Below are 23,777 nucleotides of genomic sequence, written 5' to 3'. Positions count from 1 at the left end.
TTGATGTTCTTTATCAGATTTGTTTGTTTTTCTTTTATCAATGTTTTAAATTGGACTTGTGCGTTTTTGTGATCAATGTTCTGCATTAGACTTGTGGGCTTTTTTTTTGTGATGGCTTTTTATGAGCTCTGTTTGAAATTAGACTTGTGGTTTTTTTTGTGATCATTGTTCAGTATCAGATTTTTTTTTTTTTTTTTTTTTAAAGAATCATGTGCTTTTTTTTAGTAGCTGAATGAATTGACATTTTCTTCTTTGGAGATGGCTGTTTGGAATCAGACATGTGTATATTACTTAAGCTCTTCATCGGATTTGTGTGTTTTTATGATCAATGTCTGATATTGTGTTTTTCGTAGTGGTTGTTTAAATTAATTGCTTTTTTTTTTGTGATGGCTGTTTGGAATCAGACTTTTGCATTTTTTTGTTTGTTTGTTTGTTGTTATATAGAATTGACTTGATTATTTTTTGGCAGTTAATATTTGGAATCTACTTGATAACTTTTCTTTATGACTGCTTGGAATCGACTTTTGTGTTATTTGTAGTGGCTGTCTGGAATTATGTTGTATTATTTTGTTATGGCCTTTCAGAATCAAACTTATATTTTATTTTTTTTTAGGTTATTTAGATTTGATTTATTTATTTTTTTTGCTTTAGCTATTATAATCCAAATTTGCTTTTTTGTGATGACTTTTCATATTGACACTGGTTGAATAAAAATTTAATTATTTTTTTATTTCACATGATGCAAGTTTACCTTTTATTTTGCAGTAATTAGATTCATTGTGAAGATGTGTGCACTGGGCTGGAACATTTCCAGAGAAAGCTGGACTAGCCATGCATCAGGTAATTATTTACTATTACTGAATGTTATTAAGGTATTATCTTACACCTATCTTTTCCTCAACTGATCTTAGGTACCCATTAGAGTTGGGTTGACTTGGAATTATCATAAATATCCTGGAATTCAAAACCCCAGTTTTTATGATGTTGTAACCTTCAGCCACCAAATCATCTAGTTAGTAGGTGAAAGAAGTGTATACCATAAAATGGATGCAAAAACTATTATCTAACATAGAGAACATAAATTTAGATCTCTACTCATCTATCATGATCTAGTCAATCTTGATTAGAGTTTATAATAATTTTAGATTCTAGATCTAAAGCTAAATAATATATTCTATTTCTATATTTTTCAATAGACTCTAGACTAGATTGTCACTAGATCTTTTTAGTCATCTAGACAATCTCATCTTATTTCTAAGTTTACTCAAGACTATGGTCTCTAGCAAAGATTAGAATTTCTTTTTAATACAGGAATTAAAAGGGCGCCTCGGAGTAACCCACCCAACTTAAATGGGTACCTGACATTAGTTGGGGAAATGTATTTGCATATGGCCATTGTGCTGGCAGTGCTGGCCTTTGGTGATTGGATGCCATAGGCAAAGTGAATTTGGTGGCCCTTAATTAAAAACAAAACAAACAAACAAACAAACAAACAAAAGAAATTGTGAAAGTTAAAAATAAGGCTATTTCAATTGTTTGGTTGAAATAATCAATGCTGGCGAGTAACAAAATATTATAATGTCATTTATTTAAGCCCTTAGTTTTCAATTTTTTGTGTGTGTAGATCTTGATATATGTATTACATACATTTTAATTTATATATGTTATGAATTTAGTTTATTTATAAAGCAGTTAAATAAATATTCTTTTCTATTTTTTTTCAGCATACTAGCCAAGATTGATACCTCTCCACAAATCAACAAAGACATCAATGAAGCTTTGTTAAAGCTAGTGACAATTTACATGTTTTCTTATGTGGCTTAATTATAATAATGTCAAGAAAGCTAATTAAATAAGAACTATACATTTTATTGTCAGGCTTACGTTAGTCTTAACTATTTCTGTAATTTCTTATTCTTTATTATGGGGGGGCATTATGAATCTTAGATAGTTTTCAATGGACCTCATTCACCAATTGTAAACAAACAACATTTAGCCACGTGGTGCTTTATCTCTTCTATATAATTTACGATCTCATGTGTAATTCATGATGGTTGTCACGAGACAGTTTTTTTCATTGTTTTATCAATAAGATCACGTGACTAAATGTTGGTGAATGAGTTCCATTCTAAGATAAGTTAATTTTTATTGATCCAAATAAATGGATATTCAGTTTGACTACAATTTTGCTTATAAAAAGCTCAATCGTATAGTTTTGTATTAAATAATAGTTTAATTGCATTTTAGGTACTGATAGTTAGTATGCTATGTAATATTTAAATGCAGTTTTTTATTATTAAAAATCATTGTCATGTAAATAATATAAGCTAAGCAGGGGGTCTACCGAAAAGCAGAAAACATGGCAAGGGGTCTACGAGACAAAAAAAGTTTGGGAACTACTGGTCTACAGTGAAATCAGTCCCGGGATAGTGAATTCTCGAAAAAAAAAACTTTAAAAAAAATTTATCTAAAAAAAAAAAAAAAAACATTAAAAATGAAAAAATAAACATTTAAAAAAAATAAAAAATTTAAAAAAAAAATAAAAAAAATTATTAAAAAAAATTATAAAAAATTTTTTTTTTTTAAATTCAAAAGAAAAATTTAAAAAAATAATAAATTAAAATTATAAAAAAAAAAATTAAAAAAAAAGAAAAAAAAAGATAAAAAAATAATAATAAAAAAGATTTTAAAAAAATAATTTTTAAAACATTTAAAAAAAAAAAAAAAAAAAAAAATTAAAAAATTAAAAAATTAAAAAAAAAAAAATTTATCTAAAACAAATAAAAAAAAAAAATAATAATAAAAAAAAAAATTAAAAAAAAAAAAAAAAAATTAAAGTTAAGCAGGGGGTCTACCAAAAAGCAGAAAACATGGCAAGGGGTCTACGAGACAAAAAAGTTTGGGAACCACTGCTCTAGATCTACATATTTAATATTAGAATCATCATTAGAGTTTGTCTAGTAGAGTCTAGAAAAGAATGTATAGATTACTATAGTCCTAGTGTTCTAGATTATTAGTCTAGATCTAACTAAAAATTTTCAATAAATATTCTGGATTTCTTCAGCTTGGTCCATGTTGATCCTATCGTCTTTGCCTTATGATCTACCGTTCTTCTGTTTTCTTTGCTTTGAAATCTAGATTGACTAGATCTACACAATGTCAATATAATTTCTAGATCTATATATCTAAGACTAATTAGTATGGGCTTAATATTACTGTATTATTTAGTTTAACTACAATTTTTCAGGTCAGCAGCGTTACAGTAAGCACTGGTACAGCGTACCGGCACTTTTTTCAATGCAGCGAAAAAGTTACTTTTGTATTTTAAAGTTTATTATTTATTTATTAGTTGTTAAAAGGCAATCCATCACTGATCTCTGGCACCTATTTCTTTACAAAAAAGCACTGATTACCTGTATATTCTTTAACAATAACGGTTTACTATTCTCAGGAATTAGTCATTCAAAAGACGGTGAGGAAAAGAATGGTCGACAAACCTTGTGTGGTGCCTTAACAGTCCAACAGACTAAGGGATAGATAAAGGTGAATTTAATTTATATCTTGATCTATATAAGTTGATTTACTGGACTAAAAATCTAGATATTGGTAAAACTTTGCTATTCTATTCTAAATCTAGTGTGACATTCCATATTTTTTATTCTGATTTTAGATAGATCTTGATTAGATCTAGATCCCATATGTATAGGACTTAGCACTAGATCTCAAGAAATTATTGTATATGATGCTAGATCTAGAAAATCTAGACTTGATCATAGAAATCTTCAAGAAAAATAATGAACTAACCTAGACAGATCTCTTGAATTACATTGTAAATCATCTTGTTGAATTATCTCCACCACCTTCAGTCAATAGACAACTATGGCTCATATGAGAACAAGAGCCTCTGCGTTGGCATCGACTATTTTCCAATCATTTCTGTTCAGCTTCATTCATATTAAAATACATTTTAACTCTTTCAGCCTGTTTTGCCAGTATACTGGCAAAACAGCTATACCTCATAGCCTGGTTTGCCAGTATACTGGCTTTTGGGGGGTGGCTTCTAAAATTAGTCCTTTTCTTGTAGTTAGAGTTTTTAAAGTTATTTCTAAAAACAAAAATAGTAAAAAGAAACAAAACCTTCCTTTTTTAAGCGTCTTTATGCAATAACCTGGATTTTTTTTGTTTTAATATTATTTTAATTAGTGTGTTGCTTAGCAAACAAAAACAAACATGGATGCTATGCCTGGATGCAGTAGTGTTAGTGGTAGGCCTAAAAGATTGACGGTAGCACAAGCTACTCAATTGTTTTTAGCTTTAGAAAGTTCTAGTGATAGTGATAGTGAAGATGATTCAACATATTTGCCAGAAAATCATGGTGTAGATGATAACATTGTGAAGAAGAAAAGAGCTAGATATGATGATACTGTGGTTGACTCAGATTCTGACAGTGATAGTGGCAGTGAAGCTAACAATGATGGGACTGGTATTATTGCTACAATTCCAGAACCAGATGATTTTAGACCTAGAACTAGTGGTAATAATGATGGGTGGCAATGGGAGAGGGTTGCTGACAATTGTCCTGTCAGTACTGCCAATACATTTAGAATGTCCCAGCCTTCTAAAAGTGGAGTCAATTCTGAGTTAGATTTGACAAGAGATTCTACACCATTTGATGTTTTTACCAGGCTAGTAGATGGTTGTATCATGACCTTTTTAGTTGATAGCATTAATGATTATGCTAAAATTGTGATTCAAAAACACAATCCTCCTACTGTCAGGTCCACTTTTAATAATTGGACAGACACAAATGTTGCAGAAATGTACAAGTTTCTCGCAGTTTTTATTTCGATAGGTCTACAAAACAAGAAGTCTGTCAGGGACTTTTGGTCTAATAAAGACATATATTATCAGCCATGGTTTAATACCATGTTTACAAGAGCTAGATTTGAACTCTTGTTCTTTAGCATGATGCATGTAGGTGAAGTGGTCTCGGTCGGTAAGGATAAAGTTGAACCCTTCGTAAAGATGATGTGTTCAAATTTTCAAAAGGCATTTTATCCTTTTGAGGAGGTTGCTATTGATGAGATGGTGATAGGATTTAAAGGCAGGTTTGGACCATTACAGTACAACCCTAGTAAGCCTGAAAAGCACCACATAAAAAATTATGGCCTGTGTGATAGCAGTACAGGTTATGTAATAAATCTTATTACTTATTATGGAAGTGACACTACTTACTCAGACTCATCAAAGAGTATTACCAGCCATGCAGTCAAAATATTTGATACCCTTCTACAACCACTTCAAAGTGGGCATCATATTTTTGCTGATAGATATTATACATCAACAGATCTCTTGGAATATCTAACTCAGAAAAGATTTTATTATACTGGGACAGTCAACTTGGCTAGGAAAAATTTCCCTGCCGAGCTCAAGAAGCAAAAGCTGCGTCACAGAGAAACTCAATTTTACAAGTCTGTGGGCAGTATAGATGCTCTTTGTGTGGCATGGCAGGATAAGAAAGCTAAAAAGCCTTGTATTATGGTGTCCACAAAATCAACCAATCGCATCATTAATGTGCAACAGAAGCGCAGTGTTGTCGAGAAGCCAGAAATGGTTCACGACTACAATATGATGATGAATGGTTGCGACAGGGCAGACCAAATGCTCTCTTATTATTCTGTGCATTCTAGAAAAAGCATGAAATGGTGGAAGAAAGTCTTTTTCTGGATATTAGAAATTGCACAGATTAATGCCCTCATCATTTATAATGCCACACAGGTTACATGTGACCAGCCTTCAAAAAAGCTTTCTTTAAAAAAATTTAAAGAAACTTTAATTGATGGTTTAGTTGATGCTGCCACTGCACTGGGTGATGTTCCCAGACAGGTGAAAGTGAAGACTGTTAAAGCTGACAGCAAAATAGCACCTGGGCCTCATCTTGTTCATTATGAAGAGAATGATCGCCCTTGTGTCTATTGCAAGAGTCAATCACAACGGAAGCGGACTAGATTCTTTTGCTCGGGTTGCCCGTCGCAACCTCGGCTCTGTGTGAAACATTGTTTTCGTCTATACCATGAGGATCTGGCAAAAATATAGCTTTCGAGTAGTGGCAGTAGCATCTATGTAATGTAAATAAATGTATATATATATATGTGTGTGTGTGTGTAAAATGTAAATATTATTCCTATTTCACTGGATATTGTTTTTTGCCAAAAATGATTTCAAATTGGATTTACAACTCTACGCGTCTAAGGTAATATCTGTTTTATAATCTTCACTGCATGTTTAAGTGTTGTATATCAAATTATTCAGAAATGAATCCTCTTTCTAATTAATGAAAAGTATTTAGTCAAAATGGTCAATACAAAAAAAATAAAAAGTATATATTGATGTTATTGCAAAGAAAAAAAAATTGCGAAAAAAAATTAACTAAGATCTAAGACATGAAATTACAAATTATTTACATTTAAAAGAATAAAGAAAGGGTAAAAAAGAATTCTTATGCATATCTATGTAGTTTAATATATAATTTATAGTGACTGTAATAATAAAGAAATTTAAAAAAATTATTTTATAATAGATATGGAAAAAAAAGTAGTTTAATTAAAATTAATGCAATTTAGAAAAAAAATTAAATTAAAATAAATAAGCAAGAAATTAGGAAAAAAAACTTGATTTGTGTTTATCAAAATGAATTTACTTTAAAATGAGTACAAAATATAATCTTTTCAAGCAATATTATACATATATTATGTATAACAAACCTAGACAAAAAAAATTGTTTTTACTCTTTTATTTTTTTCCATCCTATTCAACCTGCAAAATCATCTATACAAAATAAATAAACTACAAAAAGATTTAAAGTGTTGTGTTGGTGAAGATCTTTGCTTTAATTTGATATATAACTTTATTTATCTGTGATTTACCGTTTATGAGATAAAAAATATTTTTATAACCCTATTGTAAACAAAAACTGGTAGCCATTTTTGCCCGCATCCATTGCTGTTTTAGCAACAGGCTGAAATAGTTAAAGGTTTTTATTACTTAATAGAAAAGATCTAGAATTTTAATAAGAATCTAGTCTATCTAGATCTAAAATTCTAGATCCACCCAATTTTATGTATACAAGTAGTATAAGTGTAGGATTGGCTTAATAGTATTTATCTTGAATCAGTTTGTTAATCTACATTATATGGGTATGATAGTTGTACATCTTCTACTAGATCAAGTTAAATATAGCTATCCTTTTCTAGATGTAATGTGAAAGTGTACCTTATAGTATTTTTCATTCTTAGGTGGATCTTGATTAAACTGCCTGGTTTTGTGGTTTGCACGAGACGGTTGACACAATGATCTGAAGTTCAAACTGCCATTTTCTACTGTCTGCTGCAAAATCTTGGCTGGAATGTAAAAGGAATGTCCAAAATATTTAAATGACAAACAGGATGGGAACTGATTATGAGGAATGTATGTCCAGTTTTTTTTGTTTTTTGTTTTTTTTTTAAATACAGATATGAAAGATGACATTACCCTAACTTAGAGTCATAGGAGTTTCATTAATTTATTTACTCAGATGCTGAAACAGACATCTGGCATATTCCTATAATCATTATCATGGCCTTTGTATACAACAAAATTGATTGAAACTCCTAGACTAGAAATATAATTCAATATTTAAATAAGGCACTGGTCATAGTTTTAGAAAGAGTGGCTAGCATTCTGGTAAGATATTTTATTAATAATTAGAAATTAAATTAAATTTTATTTAATGATTTTAAATTTCTTTTTTAAGAATTATGGTCCATTTTTTCCACATTTGTGTACAAAGAAGGAAGAAAGAGAGATGGGAAGACATCAAAGAATGGACAGGTCTGCCATGAAATGGTTTATCCATGGCTAAGTACAGAGAGGAATATAGAAGGGCTGTTGACAGATCTTGTGTGGTGCCCCCATGGTTCAACAGACTGATTGATAGGTAATGGTAAGAATTTAATGTATTTTGTAAAAAATTGGTGTTAATTACATTAAGGGACTTAATCACTTTTTTTATTTCCAGAAAATAATACCAGGGTTATGGTCCTTTCACTGTTGAATTCCAGGATGAAGAATGAAAGACAGAGAGCAATGTGAAGACATCAAAGAATGTGCAGGTCTGCCATGAAATGGTTTATCCAGGACTAAGTACAGAGAGGAATATGGAAGGGCTGTTGACAGATCTTGTGTGGTGCCCCCATGGTTCAACAGACTGATTGATAGGAAATGGTAAGAATTTAATGTATTTTGATTCTTACTTGTCATTTTTGTGATTAATGCTCGGAATAGAATTTGTACATTTTAAATTTTTTTTTATGTGGTTATCTAGAATTTGCATTCAAGTTTTTCGTAGTGGCTGTTTGAATCGACATATGCTTTTTGTGATTGCTGTTTGGAATCAAACTTGTGCATTCATTTTATAATTATTTAGAATGGACATTTTTTAAATTTTTTTTTGTAAACTGATGTTCGACATCAGACTTGTGTTGTTTTTTGTTTTTTTTTTAAATCTACGTGTTTTGTATAGTGGCTGTTTGAATAGAAATTCGTTTTTTTCGTGATGGCTGTTTGGAATGAAATTGTGCTTTTTTGTAATGGCTGACTGGAATCGGACTTGTGTGATTATGTTATCGATTTTCAGAATTGGACTTGTGCCTTTTTATGATCAGTAATAGAAATCCGACTTGCGCATTTTTTTTTGGTGGTTATCAAAATTTTTGTGATGGGTGTTTTTAATCATACTTCTGCTTTTTTGTGTGGGCTGTTTGAAAAAGACTTGTGTTTTTCTGTGATGGATATTCACATTCCGAGTTGTGCATTTACTTTGTGTTTTTTTAGAATGGCATTTTTATTTGTTTATTTTATGTGATGGCTGTTAGAAGTCTGACTTGTGCCTCCTTTTTATGATCGGTGTGGAGTTCGAAACTGGACATGGTGGGTTTTTTTTGTGATCAATGTTCGGCATAAGACTTGTTTTTTTGTTTTTTTTAATCAACTGCTTTTTTTAGTAGTGGCTGATTGAATTGACATTTGGGTCTTTATTGATGGCAGTTTGGACATGTGTTTTTTTAATTGATGTTCTTTATCAGATTTGTTTGTTTTTCTTTTATCAATGTTTTAAATTGGACTTGTGCGTTTTTGTGATCAATGTTCTGCATTAGACTTGTGGGCTTTTTTTTTGTGATGGCTTTTTATGAGCTCTGTTTGAAATTAGACTTGTGGGTTTTTTTGTGATCATTGTTCAGTATCAGATTTTTTTTTTTTTTTTTTTTAAAGAATCATGTGCTTTTTTTTAGTAGCTGAATGAATTGACATTTTCTTCTTTGGAGATGGCTGTTTGGAATCAGACATGTGTATATTACTTAAGCTCTTCATCGGATTTGTGTGTTTTTATGATCAATGTCTGATATTGTGTTTTTCGTAGTGGTTGTTTAAATTAATTGCTTTTTTTTTTGTGATGGCTGTTTGGAATCAGACTTTTGCATTTTTTTGTTTGTTTGTTTGTTGTTATATAGAATTGACTTGATTATTTTTTGGCAGTTAATATTTGGAATCTACTTGATAACTTTTCTTTATGACTGCTTGGAATCGACTTTTGTGTTATTTGTAGTGGCTGTCTGGAATTATGTTGTATTATTTTGTTATGGCCTTTCAGAATCAAACTTATATTTTATTTTTTTTTAGGTTATTTAGATTTGATTTATTTATTTTTTTTGCTTTAGCTATTATAATCCAAATTTGCTTTTTTGTGATGACTTTTCATATTGACACTGGTTGAATAAAAATTTAATTATTTTTTTATTTCACATGATGCAAGTTTACCTTTTATTTTGCAGTAATTAGATTCATTGTGAAGATGTGTGCACTGGGCTGGAACATTTCCAGAGAAAGCTGGACTAGCCATGCATCAGGTAATTATTTACTATTACTGAATGTTATTAAGGTATTATCTTACACCTATCTTTTCCTCAACTGATCTTAGGTACCCATTAGAGTTGGGTTGACTTGGAATTATCATAAATATCCTGGAATTCAAAACCCCAGTTTTTATGATGTTGTAACCTTCAGCCACCAAATCATCTAGTTGGTAGGTGAAAGAAGTGTATACCATAAAATGGATGCAAAAACTATTATCTAACATAGAGAACATAAATTTAGATCTCTACTCATCTATCATGATCTAGTCAATCTTGATTAGAGTTTATAATAATTTTAGATTCTAGATCTAAAGCTAAATAATATATTCTATTTCTATATTTTTCAATAGACTCTAGACTAGATTGTCACTAGATCTTTTTAGTCATCTAGACAATCTCATCTTATTTCTAAGTTTACTCAAGACTATGGTCTCTAGCAAAGATTAGAATTTCTTTTTAATACAGGAATTAAAAGGGCGCCTCGGAGTAACCCACCCAACTTAAATGGGTACCTGACATTAGTTGGGGAAATGTATTTGCATATGGCCATTGTGCTGGCAGTGCTGGCCTTTGGTGATTGGATGCCATAGGCAAAGTGAATTTGGTGGCCCTTAATTAAAAAGAAATTGTGAAAGTTAAAAATAAGGCTATTTCAATTGTTTGGTTGAAATAATCAATGCTGGCGAGTAACAAAATATTATAATGTCATTTATTTAAGCCCTTAGTTTTCAATTTTTTGTGTGTGTAGATCTTGATATATGTATTACATACATTTTAATTTATATATGTTATGAATTTAGTTTATTTATAAAGCAGTTAAATAAATATTCTTTTCTATTTTTTTTCAGCATACTAGCCAAGATTGATACCTCTCCACAAATCAACAAAGACATCAATGAAGCTTTGTTAAAGCTAGTGACAATTTACATGTTTTCTTATGTGGCTTAATTATAATAATGTCAAGAAAGCTAATTAAATAAGAACTATACATTTTATTGTCAGGCTTACGTTAGTCTTAACTATTTCTGTAATTTCTTATTCTTTATTATGGGGGGGCATTATGAATCTTAGATAGTTTTCAATGGACCTCATTCACCAATTGTAAACAAACAACATTTAGCCACGTGGTGCTTTATCTCTTCTATATAATTTACGATCTCATGTGTAATTCATGATGGTTGTCACGAGACAGTTTTTTTCATTGTTTTATCAATAAGATCACGTGACTAAATGTTGGTGAATGAGTTCCATTCTAAGATAAGTTAATTTTTATTGATCCAAATAAATGGATATTCAGTTTGACTACAATTTTGCTTATAAAAAGCTCAATCGTATAGTTTTGTATTAAATAATAGTTTAATTGCATTTTAGGTACTGATAGTTAGTATGCTATGTAATATTTAAATGCAGTTTTTTATTATTAAAAATCATTGTCATGTAAATAATATAAGCTAAGCAGGGGGTCTACCGAAAAGCAGAAAACATGGCAAGGGGTCTACGAGACAAAAAAAGTTTGGGAACTACTGGTCTACAGTGAAATCAGTCCCGGGATAGTGAATTCTCGAAAAAAAAAACTTTAAAAAAAATTTATCTAAAAAAAAAAAAAAAAACATTAAAAATGAAAAAATAAAAATTTAAAAAAAATAAAAAATTTAAAAAAAAAATAATAAAAATTATTAAAAAAAATTATAAAAAATTTTTTTTTTTAAATTCAAAAGAAAAATTTAAAAAAATAATAAATTAAAATTATAAAAAAAAAAATTAAAAAAAAAGAAAAAAAAAGATAAAAAAATAATAATAAAAAAGATTTTAAAAAAATAATTTTTAAAACATTTAAAAAAAAAAAAAAAAAAAAAAATTAAAAAATTAAAAAATTAAAAAAAAAAAAATTTATCTAAAACAAATAAAAAAAAAAAATAATAATAAAAAAAAAAATTAAAAAAAAAAAAAAAAAATTAAAGTTAAGCAGGGGGTCTACCAAAAAGCAGAAAACATGGCAAGGGGTCTACGAGACAAAAAAGTTTGGGAACCACTGCTCTAGATCTACATATTTAATATTAGAATCATCATTAGAGTTTGTCTAGTAGAGTCTAGAAAAGAATGTATAGATTACTATAGTCCTAGTGTTCTAGATTATTAGTCTAGATCTAACTAAAAATTTTCAATAAATATTCTGGATTTCTTCAGCTTGGTCCATGTTGATCCTATCGTCTTTGCCTTATGATCTACCGTTCTTCTGTTTTCTTTGCTTTGAAATCTAGATTGACTAGATCTACACAATGTCAATATAATTTCTAGATCTATATATCTAAGACTAATTAGTATGGGCTTAATATTACTGTATTATTTAGTTTAACTACAATTTTTCAGGTCAGCAGCGTTACAGTAAGCACTGGTACAGCGTACCGGCACTTTTTTCAATGCAGCGAAAAAGTTACTTTTGTATTTTAAAGTTTATTATTTATTTATTAGTTGTTAAAAGGCAATCCATCACTGATCTCTGGCACCTATTTCTTTACAAAAAAGCACTGATTACCTGTATATTCTTTAACAATAACGGTTTACTATTCTCAGGAATTAGTCATTCAAAAGACGGTGAGGAAAAGAATGGTCGACAAACCTTGTGTGGTGCCTTAACAGTCCAACAGACTAAGGGATAGATAAAGGTGAATTTAATTTATATCTTGATCTATATAAGTTGATTTACTGGACTAAAAATCTAGATATTGGTAAAACTTTGCTATTCTATTCTAAATCTAGTGTGACATTCCATATTTTTTATTCTGATTTTAGATAGATCTTGATTAGATCTAGATCCCATATGTATAGGACTTAGCACTAGATCTCAAGAAATTATTGTATATGATGCTAGATCTAGAAAATCTAGACTTGATCATAGAAATCTTCAAGAAAAATAATGAACTAACCTAGACAGATCTCTTGAATTACATTGTAAATCATCTTGTTGAATTATCTCCACCACCTTCAGTCAATAGACAACTATGGCTCATATGAGAACAAGAGCCTCTGCGTTGGCATCGACTATTTTCCAATCATTTCTGTTCAGCTTCATTCATATTAAAATACATTTTAAAGGTTTTTATTACTTAATAGAAAAGATCTAGAATTTTAATAAGAATCTAGTCTATCTAGATCTAAAATTCTAGATCCACCCAATTTTATGTATACAAGTAGTATAAGTGTAGGATTGGCTTAATAGTATTTATCTTGAATCAGTTTGTTAATCTACATTATATGGGTATGATAGTTGTACATCTTCTACTAGATCAAGTTAAATATAGCTATCCTTTTCTAGATGTAATGTGAAAGTGTACCTTATAGTATTTTTCATTCTTAGGTGGATCTTGATTAAACTGCCTGGTTTTGTGGTTTGCACGAGACGGTTGACACAATGATCTGAAGTTCAAACTGCCATTTTCTACTGTCTGCTGCAAAATCTTGGCTGGAATGTAAAAGGAATGTCCAAAATATTTAAATGACAAACAGGATGGGAACTGATTATGAGGAATGTATGTCCAGTTTTTTTTGTTTTTTGTTTTTTTTTTAAATACAGATATGAAAGATGACATTACCCTAACTTAGAGTCATAGGAGTTTCATTAATTTATTTACTCAGATGCTGAAACAGACATCTGGCATATTCCTATAATCATTATCATGGCCTTTGTATACAACAAAATTGATTGAAACTCCTAGACTAGAAATATAATTCAATATTTAAATAAGGCACTGGTCATAGTTTTAGAAAGAGTGGCTAGCATTCTGGTAAGATATTTTATTAATAATTAGAAATTAAATTAAATTTTATTTAATGATTTTAAATTTCTTTTTTAAGAATTATGGTCCATTTTTTCCACATTTGTGTACAAAGAAGGAAGAAAGAGAGATGGGAAGACATCAAAGAATGGACAGGTCTGCCATGAAATGGTTTATCCATGGCTAAGTACAGAGAGGAATATAGAAGGGCTGTTGACAGATCTTGTGTGGTGCCCCCATGGTTCAACAGACTGATTGATAGGTAATGGTAAGAATTTAATGTATTTTGTAAAAAATTGGTGTTAATTACATTAAGGGACTTAATCACTTTTTTTATTTCCAGAAAATAATACCAGGGTTATGGTCCTTTCACTGTTGAATTCCAGGATGAAGAATGAAAGACAGAGAGCAATGTGAAGACATCAAAGAATGTGCAGGTCTGCCATGAAATGGTTTATCCAGGACTAAGTACAGAGAGGAATATGGAAGGGCTGTTGACAGATCTTGTGTGGTGCCCCCATGGTTCAACAGACTGATTGATAGGAAATGGTAAGAATTTAATGTATTTTGATTCTTACTTGTCATTTTTGTGATTAATGCTCGGAATAGAATTTGTACATTTTAAATTTTTTTTTATGTGGTTATCTAGAATTTGCATTCAAGTTTTTCGTAGTGGCTGTTTGAATCGACATATGCTTTTTGTGATTGCTGTTTGGAATCAAACTTGTGCATTCATTTTATAATTATTTAGAATGGACATTTTTTTAATTTTTTTTTGTAACTGATGTTCGACATCGGACTTGTGTTGTTTTTTGTTTTTTTTTTTAGAATCTACGTGTTTTGTATAGTGGCTGTTTGAATAGAAATTCGTTTTTTTCGTGATGGCTGTTTGGAATGAAATTGTGCTTTTTTGTAATGGCTGACTGGAATCGGACTTGTGTGATTATGTTATCGATTTTCAGAATTGGACTTGTGCCTTTTTATGATCAGTAATAGAAATCCGACTTGCGCATTTTTTTTTGGTGGTTATTAAAATTTTTGTGATGGGTGTTTTTAATCATACTTCTGCTTTTTTGTGTGGGCTGTTTGAAAAAGACTTGTGTTTTTCTGTGATGGATATTCACATTCCGAGTTGTGCATTTACTTTGTGTTTTTTTAGAATGGCATTTTTATTTGTTTATTTTATGTGATGGCTGTTAGAAGTCTGACTTGTGCCTCCTTTTTATGATCGGTGTGGAGTTCGAAACTGGACATGGTGGGTTTTTTTTGTGATCAATGTTCGGCATAAGACTTGTTTTTTTTTTTTTTTTTAATCAACTGCTTTTTTTAGTAGTGGCTGATTGAATTGACATTTGGGTCTTTATTGATGGCAGTTTGGACATGTGTTTTTTTAATTGATGTTCTTTATCAGATTTGTTTGTTTTTCTTTTATCAATGTTTTAAATTGGACTTGTGCGTTTTTGTGATCAATGTTCTGCATTAGACTTGTGGGCTTTTTTTTTGTGATGGCTTTTTATGAGCTCTGTTTGAAATTAGACTTGTGGGTTTTTTTGTGATCATTGTTCAGTATCAGATTTTTTTTTTTTTTTTTTTTTAAAGAATCATGTGCTTTTTTTTAGTAGCTGAATGAATTGACATTTTCTTCTTTGGAGATGGCTGTTTGGAATCAGACATGTGTATATTACTTAAGCTCTTCATCGGATTTGTGTGTTTTTATGATCAATGTCTGATATTGTGTTTTTCGTAGTGGTTGTTTAAATTAATTGCTTTTTTTTTTGTGATGGCTGTTTGGAATCAGACTTTTGCATTTTTTTGTTTGTTTGTTTGTTGTTATATAGAATTGACTTGATTATTTTTTGGCAGTTAATATTTGGAATCTACTTGATAACTTTTCTTTATGACTGCTTGGAATCGACTTTTGTGTTATTTGTAGTGGCTGTCTGGAATTATGTTGTATTATTTTGTTATGGCCTTTCAGAATCAAACTTATATTTTTTTTTTTTTTAGGTTATTTAGATTTGATTTATTTATTTTTTTTGCTTTAGCTATTATAATCCAAATTTGCTTTTTTGTGATGACTTTTCATATTGACACTGGTTGAATAAAAATTTAATTATTTTTTTATTTCACATGATGCAAGTTTACCTTTTATTTTGCAGTAATTAGATTCATTGTGAAGATGTGTGCACTGGGCTGGAACATTTCCAGAGAAAGCTGGACTAGCCATGCATCAGGTAATTATTTACTATTACTGAATGTTATTAAGGTATTATCTTACACCTATCTTTTCCTCAACTGATCTTAGGTACCCATTAGAGTTGGGTTGACTTGGAATTATCATAAATATCCTGGAATTCAAAACCCCAGTTTTTATGATGTTGTAACCTTCAGCCACCAAATCATCTAGTTAGTAGGTGAAAGAAGTGTATACCATAAAATGGATGCAAAAACTATTATCTAACATAGAGAACATAAATTTAGATCTCTACTCATCTATCATGATCTAGTCAATCTTGATTAGAGTTTATAATAATTTTAGATTCTAGATCTAAAGCTAAATAATATATTCTATTTCTATATTTTTCAATAGACTCTAGACTAGATTGTCACTAGATCTTTTTAGTCATCTAGACAATCTCATCTTATTTCTAAGTTTACTCAAGACTATGGTCTCTAGCAAAGATTAGAATTTCTTTTTAATACAGGAATTAAAAGGGCGCCTCGGAGTAACCCACCCAACTTAAATGGGTACCTGACATTAGTTGGGGAAATGTATTTGCATATGGCCATTGTGCTGGCAGTGCTGGCCTTTGGTGATTGGATGCCATAGGCAAAGTGAATTTGGTGGCCCTTAATTAAAAAGAAATTGTGAAAGTTAAAAATAAGGCTATTTCAATTGTTTGGTTGAAATAATCAATGCTGGCGAGTAACAAAATATTATAATGTCATTTATTTAAGCCCTTAGTTTTCAATTTTTTGTGTGTGTAGATCTTGATATATGTATTACATACATTTTAATTTATATATGTTATGAATTTAGTTTATTTATAAAGCAGTTAAATAAATATTCTTTTCTATTTTTTTTCAGCATACTAGCCAAGATTGATACCTCTCCACAAATCAACAAAGACATCAATGAAGCTTTGTTAAAGCTAGTGACAATTTACATGTTTTCTTATGTGGCTTAATTATAATAATGTCAAGAAAGCTAATTAAATAAGAACTATACATTTTATTGTCAGGCTTACGTTAGTCTTAACTATTTCTGTAATTTCTTATTCTTTATTATGGGGGGGCATTATGAATCTTAGATAGTTTTCAATGGACCTCATTCACCAATTGTAAACAAACAACATTTAGCCACGTGGTGCTTTATCTCTTCTATATAATTTACGATCTCATGTGTAATTCATGATGGTTGTCACGAGACAGTTTTTTTCATTGTTTTATCAATAAGATCACGTGACTAAATGTTGGTGAATGAGTTCCATTCTAAGATAAGTTAATTTTTATTGATCCAAATAAATGGATATTCAGTTTGACTACAATTTTGCTTATAAAAAGCTCAATCGTATAGTTTTGTATTAAATAATAGTTTAATTGCATTTTAGGTACTGATAGTTAGTATGCTATGTAATATTTAAATGCAGTTTTTTATTATTAAAAATCATTGTCATGTAAATAATATAAGCTAAGCAGGGGGTCTACCGAAAAGCAGAAAACATGGCAAGGGGTCTACGAGACAAAAAAAGTTTGGGAACTACTGGTCTACAGTGAAATCAGTCCCGGGATAGTGAATTCTCGAAAAAAAAAACTTTAAAAAAAATTTATCTAAAAAAAAAATAAAAAACATTAAAAATGAAAAAATAAAAATTTAAAAAAAATAAAAAATTTAAAAAAAAAATAATAAAAAAAATTATTTAAAAAAATTATAAAAAAAAATTTTTTTTAAATTCAAAAGAAAAATTTAAAAAAATAATAAATTAAAATTATAAAAAAAAAAATAAAAAAAAAAGAAAAAAAAAGATAAAAAAATAATAATAAAAAAGATTAAAAAAAAATAATTTTTAAAACATTTAAAAAAAAAAAAAAAATTAAAAAAATTAAAAAATTAAAAAAAAAAAAATTTATCTAAAACAAATAAAAAAAAAAAAATAATAAGAAAAAAAAAATAAGAAAAAAAAAAAAAAAAATTAAAGTTAAGCAGGGGGTCTACCAAAAAGCAGAAAACATGGCAAGGGGTCTATGAGACAAAAAAGTTTGGGAACCACTGCTCTAGATCTACATATTTAATATTAGAATCATCATTAGAGTTTGTCTAGTAGAGTCTAGAAAAGAATGTATAGATTACTATAGTCCTAGTGTTCTAGATTATTAGTCTAGATCTAACTAAAAATTTTCAATAAATATTCTGGATTTCTTCAGCTTGGTCCATGTTGATCCTATCGTCTTTGCCTTATGATCTACCGTTCTTCTGTTTTCTTTGCTTTGAAATCTAGATTGACTAGATCTACACAATGTCAATATAATTTCTAGATCTATATATCTAAGACTAATTAGTATGGGCTTAATATTACTGTATTATTTAGTTTAACTACAATTTTTCAGGTCAGCAGCGTTACAGTAAGCACTGGTACAGCGTACCGGCACTTTTTTCAATGCAGCGAAAAAGTTACTTTTGTATTTTAAAGTTTATTATTTATTTATTAGTTGTTAAAAGGCAATCCATCACTGATCTCTGGCACCTATTTCTTTACAAAAAAGCACTGATTACCTGTATATTCTTTAACAATAACGGTTTACTATTCTCAGGAATTAGTCATTCAAAAGACGGTGAGGAAAAGAATGGTCAACAAACCTTGTGTGGTGCCTTAACAGTCCAACAGACTAAGGGATAGATAAAGGTGAATTTAATTTATATCTTGATCTATATAAGTTGATTTACTGGACTAAAAATCTAGATATTGGTAAAACTTTGCTATTCTATTCTAAATCTAGTGTGACATTCCATATTTTTTATTCTGATTTTAGATAGATCTTGATTAGATCTAGATCCCATATGTATAGGACTTAGCACTAGATCTCAAGAAATTATTGTATATGATGCTAGATCTAGAAAATCTAGACTTGATCATAGAAATCTTCAAGAAAAATAATGAACTAACCTAGACAGATCTCTTGAATTACATTGTAAATCATCTTGTTGAATTATCTCCACCACCTTCAGTCAATAGACAACTATGGCTCATATGAGAACAAGAGCCTCTGCGTTGGCATCGACTATTTTCCAATCATTTCTGTTCAGCTTCATTCATATTAAAATACATTTTAAAGGTTTTTATTACTTAATAGAAAAGATCTAGAATTTTAATAAGAATCTAGTCTATCTAGATCTAAAATTCTAGATCCACCCAATTTTATGTATACAAGTAGTATGGGTGTAGGATTGGCTTAATAGTATTTATCTTGAATCAGTTTGTTAATCTACATTATATGGGTATGATAGTTGTACATCTTCTACTAGATCAAGTTAAATATAGCTATCCTTTTCTAGATGTAATGTGAAAGTGTACCTTATAGTATTTTTCATTCTTAGGTGGATCTTGATTAAACTGCCTGGTTTTGTGGTTTGCACAAGACGGTTGACACAATGATCTGAAGTTCAAACTGCCATTTTCTACTGTCCGCTGCGAGATCTTGGCTGGAATGTAAAAGGAATGTCCAAAATATTTAAATGACAAACAGGATGGGAACTGATTATGAGGAATGTATATCCAGTTTTTTTTTTTTTAAATACAGATATGAAAGATGACAGTACCCAGTCATAGGAGTTTCATTATTTTATTAACTCAGATGCTGAAACAGACATCTGGCATACTACTATAATCAGTATCATGGCCTTTGTATACAACAAAAGATCTTATGTGGTGCCCCCATGGTTCAACAGACTGATTGATAGGTAATGGTAATGGTAAGAATTTAATGTATTTTGTGAAAAATTGGTGTTAATTACATTCTCAATCTAATCATTGACACTAAGAAATTACAATTTTATATCTAATCATTGACACAACATTACTAATGTAACTGTTGACAATAAGACATTACCATTCTCAAAGTCATCATTGACACTAAAAAAATTCCATTCTCAATCTAATCATTGACACTAAGTCATTACCATTCTCAATGTAATTATTGACACTAAAACATTACCATTCTCAATCTATTCATTGACACTAAGACATTACCATTCTCAATCTAATCATTGACACTAAGACATTACTATTCTCAATCTAATCATTGACTTTAAGACATTACCATTCTCAATGTAATCATTGACACTAACACATTACCATTTTCAAAGGCATCATTGACACTAAAACTTTACCATTCTTAATCTAATCATTGACACTAACACATTTCCATTCTCAGTCTAATCATTTACACTAACACAATACCATTCTCAATCTTATTTTTGACACAAACACATTACCATTCATAATCTTTTCATTGACACTAACACATTTTAATTCTCAATCTTATCATAGACACTAAGACATTACCATTCTCAATGTAATCATTGACACTAAAACATTACATTCTTAATGTAATCATTGACATAGCATTCTCAATGTAATCATTGACAATAAGACATTACCATTCTCAATGTAATCATTGACACTAAAACATTACCATTCTCAATCTAATCATTGACACTAACACATTTCCATTTTCAATGTTATCATTGACACTAAGTCATTACCATTCTCTATCTAATCATTGACATAACATTCTCAAGGTAATCAATGACACTAAGACATTTCCATTCTCAATGTAATGATCGACACTAAGACATTACCATTCTCAATCTAATCAATGACATTAAGATGTTTCCATTCTCTATCTAATCATTGACATTAAGATGTTTCCATTCTCTATCTAATCATTGACATAACATTCTCAATGTAATCATTGACACTAAGACATTACCATTCTCAATGTAATCATTGACACTAAGACATTACCATTCTCAAAGTAATCATTGACATAGCATTCTCAATGTAATCATTGACAATAAAAAATTACCCTTCTCAATCTAATCATTGACACTAACACATTACCATTTTCAATGTTATCATTGACACTAAGACATTATTATTCTCACTGTTATCATAGTCACTAAGACATTACTATTCTTAATGTAATCATTGACACTAAGACATTACTATTGTCAATCTAATCATTGACACTGACAAAATACCATTCTCAATCTAATCATTGACACAAACACATTACTATTCTCAATCTAATCATTGACACTGACACATTACCATTCTCAATCTAATCATTGACACTAATAAATTACCATTCTTAATCTAATCATTGACATAACATTATTAATGTAATTATTGACACTAAGACATTACCATTCTAAAGTCATCATTGACACTTAAACATTACCATTCTCAATCTAATCATTGACACTAAGTCATTATTATTTTCAATCTAATCATTGACAATAAGACATTACCAGTCTCAATGTAATCATTGACACTAACACATTACCATTCTCAAAGTCATCATTGACACTAAAACATTACCATTCTCAATCTAATCATTGACACTAACACATTACCATTTTCAATGTTATCATTGACACTAAGACATTACCATTCTCACTGATATCATTGGCACTAAGACATTACCATTCTCAAACTTATCATTGACACAAACACATTACCATTCATAATCTTATCATTAACACAAACTCATTATAATTCTCGATCTAATCGTTGACACTAAGACATTACCATTCTAAATCTAATCATTGACACTAAAACATTAACATTCTCAATCTAATCATTGACACTAAAACATTATCATTCTCAATCTAATCATTGACACTAACACATTACCATTTTCAATGTTTTCATTGACACTAAGACATTACCATTCTCACTGTCTTCATTGGCACTAAGACATTACTATTCTCAATGTAATCATTGACACTAAGACATGACCATTTTTAATCTAATCATTGACACTAAGTCATTACAATTCTCAATGTAATCATTGATAATAAGACATTACCATTCTCAATGTAATCATTGACACTAAGACATTACCATTCTTAATCTAATCATTGACATAACATTCTCAACGTAACCATTGACACTTAGACATTACCATTCTCAATGTAATCAATGATACTAAGACATTACCAGTGTCAATGAAATAATAAACAATAAGAAATTACCATTCTTAATCTAATGATTGACACTAAGACATTACCATTGTCAATGTAATCATTGACACTAAGTGATTACCATTCTCAATCTAATCATTGACACTAAGAAATTACCATTCTATATCTAATCATTGACACAACATTATTAATGTAACTGTTGAAAATAAGACGTTACTATTCTCAAAGTCATTATTGACACTAAAACATTTCCATTCTCAATCTAATCATTGAAATTAAGTCATTACCATTCTCAATCTATTTAATGACACTAAAACATTACCATTCTCAATCTAATCATTGACACTAAGACTTTACCATTCTAAATCTAATAATAGACACCAAGTCATTACCATTTTCAATCTAATCATTGAAACTAACACATTACCATTCTCAATCTAATCATTGACACTAACACCTTACCATTCTCAATATAATCATTGAAACTAACACATAACCATTCTCAATCTAATCATTGACACTAACACATTAGCATTCTCAATATAATCATTGACACTAAATTATTACTATTCTCAATGTAATCATTGACACTAAAACATTACCATTCTTAATATAATCATTGACACTAAGACATTACCATTCTCAATCTAATCATTGACACTAAGTTATTACCATTCTTACTGTCATTATTGGCACTATGACATTACCATTCTCAATGTAATCATTGACACTAAGACATTACCATTCTCACTGTTATCATTGACACTAAGACATTACCATTCTCAATATAATCATTTACACTAAGACATTACCATTCTCAATGTAATCATTGACTATAAGACATTACCATTCTCACTATTATCATTGACACTAAGACATTACCATTCTCAATATAATCATTTACACTAAGACATTACCATTCTCAATCTAATCATTGACACTAAGTCATTACCATTCTCAATTAATCAATGACACTAAGACATTACCATTCTCAATCTTATCAATGACACTAAGACATTACCATTCTTACTGTCATTATTGGCACTATGACATTACCATTCTCACTGTTATCATTGGCACTAAGACATTACTATTCTCAATTTAATCATTGACACTGACACAAGACCATTCTCAATCTCATAATTAACACAAACACATTACTATTCTTAATCTAATCATTGACACTGACACAATACCATTCTCAGGCTCATCATTGTCACAAACACGTTACTATTCTCAATCTAATCATTGACACTGACACAATACCATTCTCAGGCTCATCATTGTCACAAACACGTTACTATTCTCAATCTAATCATTGACACTGACACAATACCATTCTCAATCTAATCATTGACACTGACACAATACCATTCTCAATCTCATCATTGACACAAACACATTACTATTCTCAATCTAATCATTGACATTGACACAATACCATTCTCAATCTGTTCATTGACACAAACACATTATAATTCTCATTCTAATCATTGACACTAAGTCATTACCATTCTCAATCTAATTATTGACACTAAAACATTACCATTCAATGACATTACACTTCTTAGTCTAATCATTTACACCAGTGATTTTCAAAGTCATCATTACACTAAAACATTACCATTCTCAATCTCATCATTGACACTAAAACATTACCATTCTCAAGCTCATCATTGACACTAAAACATTATTATTCTCAATCTAATCATTGACACTGACACAATACCATTCTCAATCTGTTCATTGACACAAACACATTATAATTCTCATTCTAATCATTGACACTAAGTCATTACCATTCTCAATCTAATTATTGACACTAAAACATTACCATTCTCAATC

General features: G+C 29.6%; 4 long non-coding RNA genes across 5 annotated transcripts in view; 3 read left to right on the top strand and 1 right to left on the bottom strand.

The window, feature by feature from the left end:
* LOC129924187 (uncharacterized) overlaps positions 1–18,613 on the bottom strand; it is a 269,681-nt gene extending 251,068 nt beyond the window's left edge. The window contains exons 1-4 of one of the 2 annotated variants that reach the window (XR_008776168.1): positions 18,501–18,613; positions 13,286–13,413; positions 12,487–13,017; positions 7,273–7,400 (exon numbers count right to left, since the gene is read on the bottom strand). This is a non-coding gene — a long non-coding RNA (uncharacterized LOC129924187). Of the gene's footprint in view, positions 1–7,272; positions 7,401–12,486; positions 13,018–13,285; positions 13,778–18,500 lie in introns of those variants that run through there. The other variant, XR_008776167.1, reaches the window with a different exon arrangement.
* LOC129924189 (uncharacterized) lies at positions 192–1,869 on the top strand. The gene is made up of 2 exons (XR_008776170.1): positions 192–840; positions 1,725–1,869. It is a non-coding gene; the product is annotated as an uncharacterized LOC129924189 (long non-coding RNA).
* LOC129924183 (uncharacterized) lies at positions 8,752–10,943 on the top strand. The gene is made up of 2 exons (XR_008776163.1): positions 8,752–9,944; positions 10,799–10,943. It is a non-coding gene; the product is annotated as an uncharacterized LOC129924183 (long non-coding RNA).
* Positions 15,883–16,959, top strand: LOC129924184 (uncharacterized). The gene is made up of 2 exons (XR_008776164.1): positions 15,883–15,960; positions 16,815–16,959. It is a non-coding gene; the product is annotated as an uncharacterized LOC129924184 (long non-coding RNA).
* Positions 18,614–23,777: the final 5,164 nt, after the last annotated feature.

Source organism: Biomphalaria glabrata, unplaced genomic scaffold (assembly GCF_947242115.1).
Source record: "Biomphalaria glabrata unplaced genomic scaffold, xgBioGlab47.1 scaffold_19, whole genome shotgun sequence".
Classification (NCBI taxonomy): Eukaryota; Metazoa; Mollusca; class Gastropoda; family Planorbidae; genus Biomphalaria; species Biomphalaria glabrata.
This window is presented reverse-complemented; position numbering and strand designations above follow the sequence as displayed.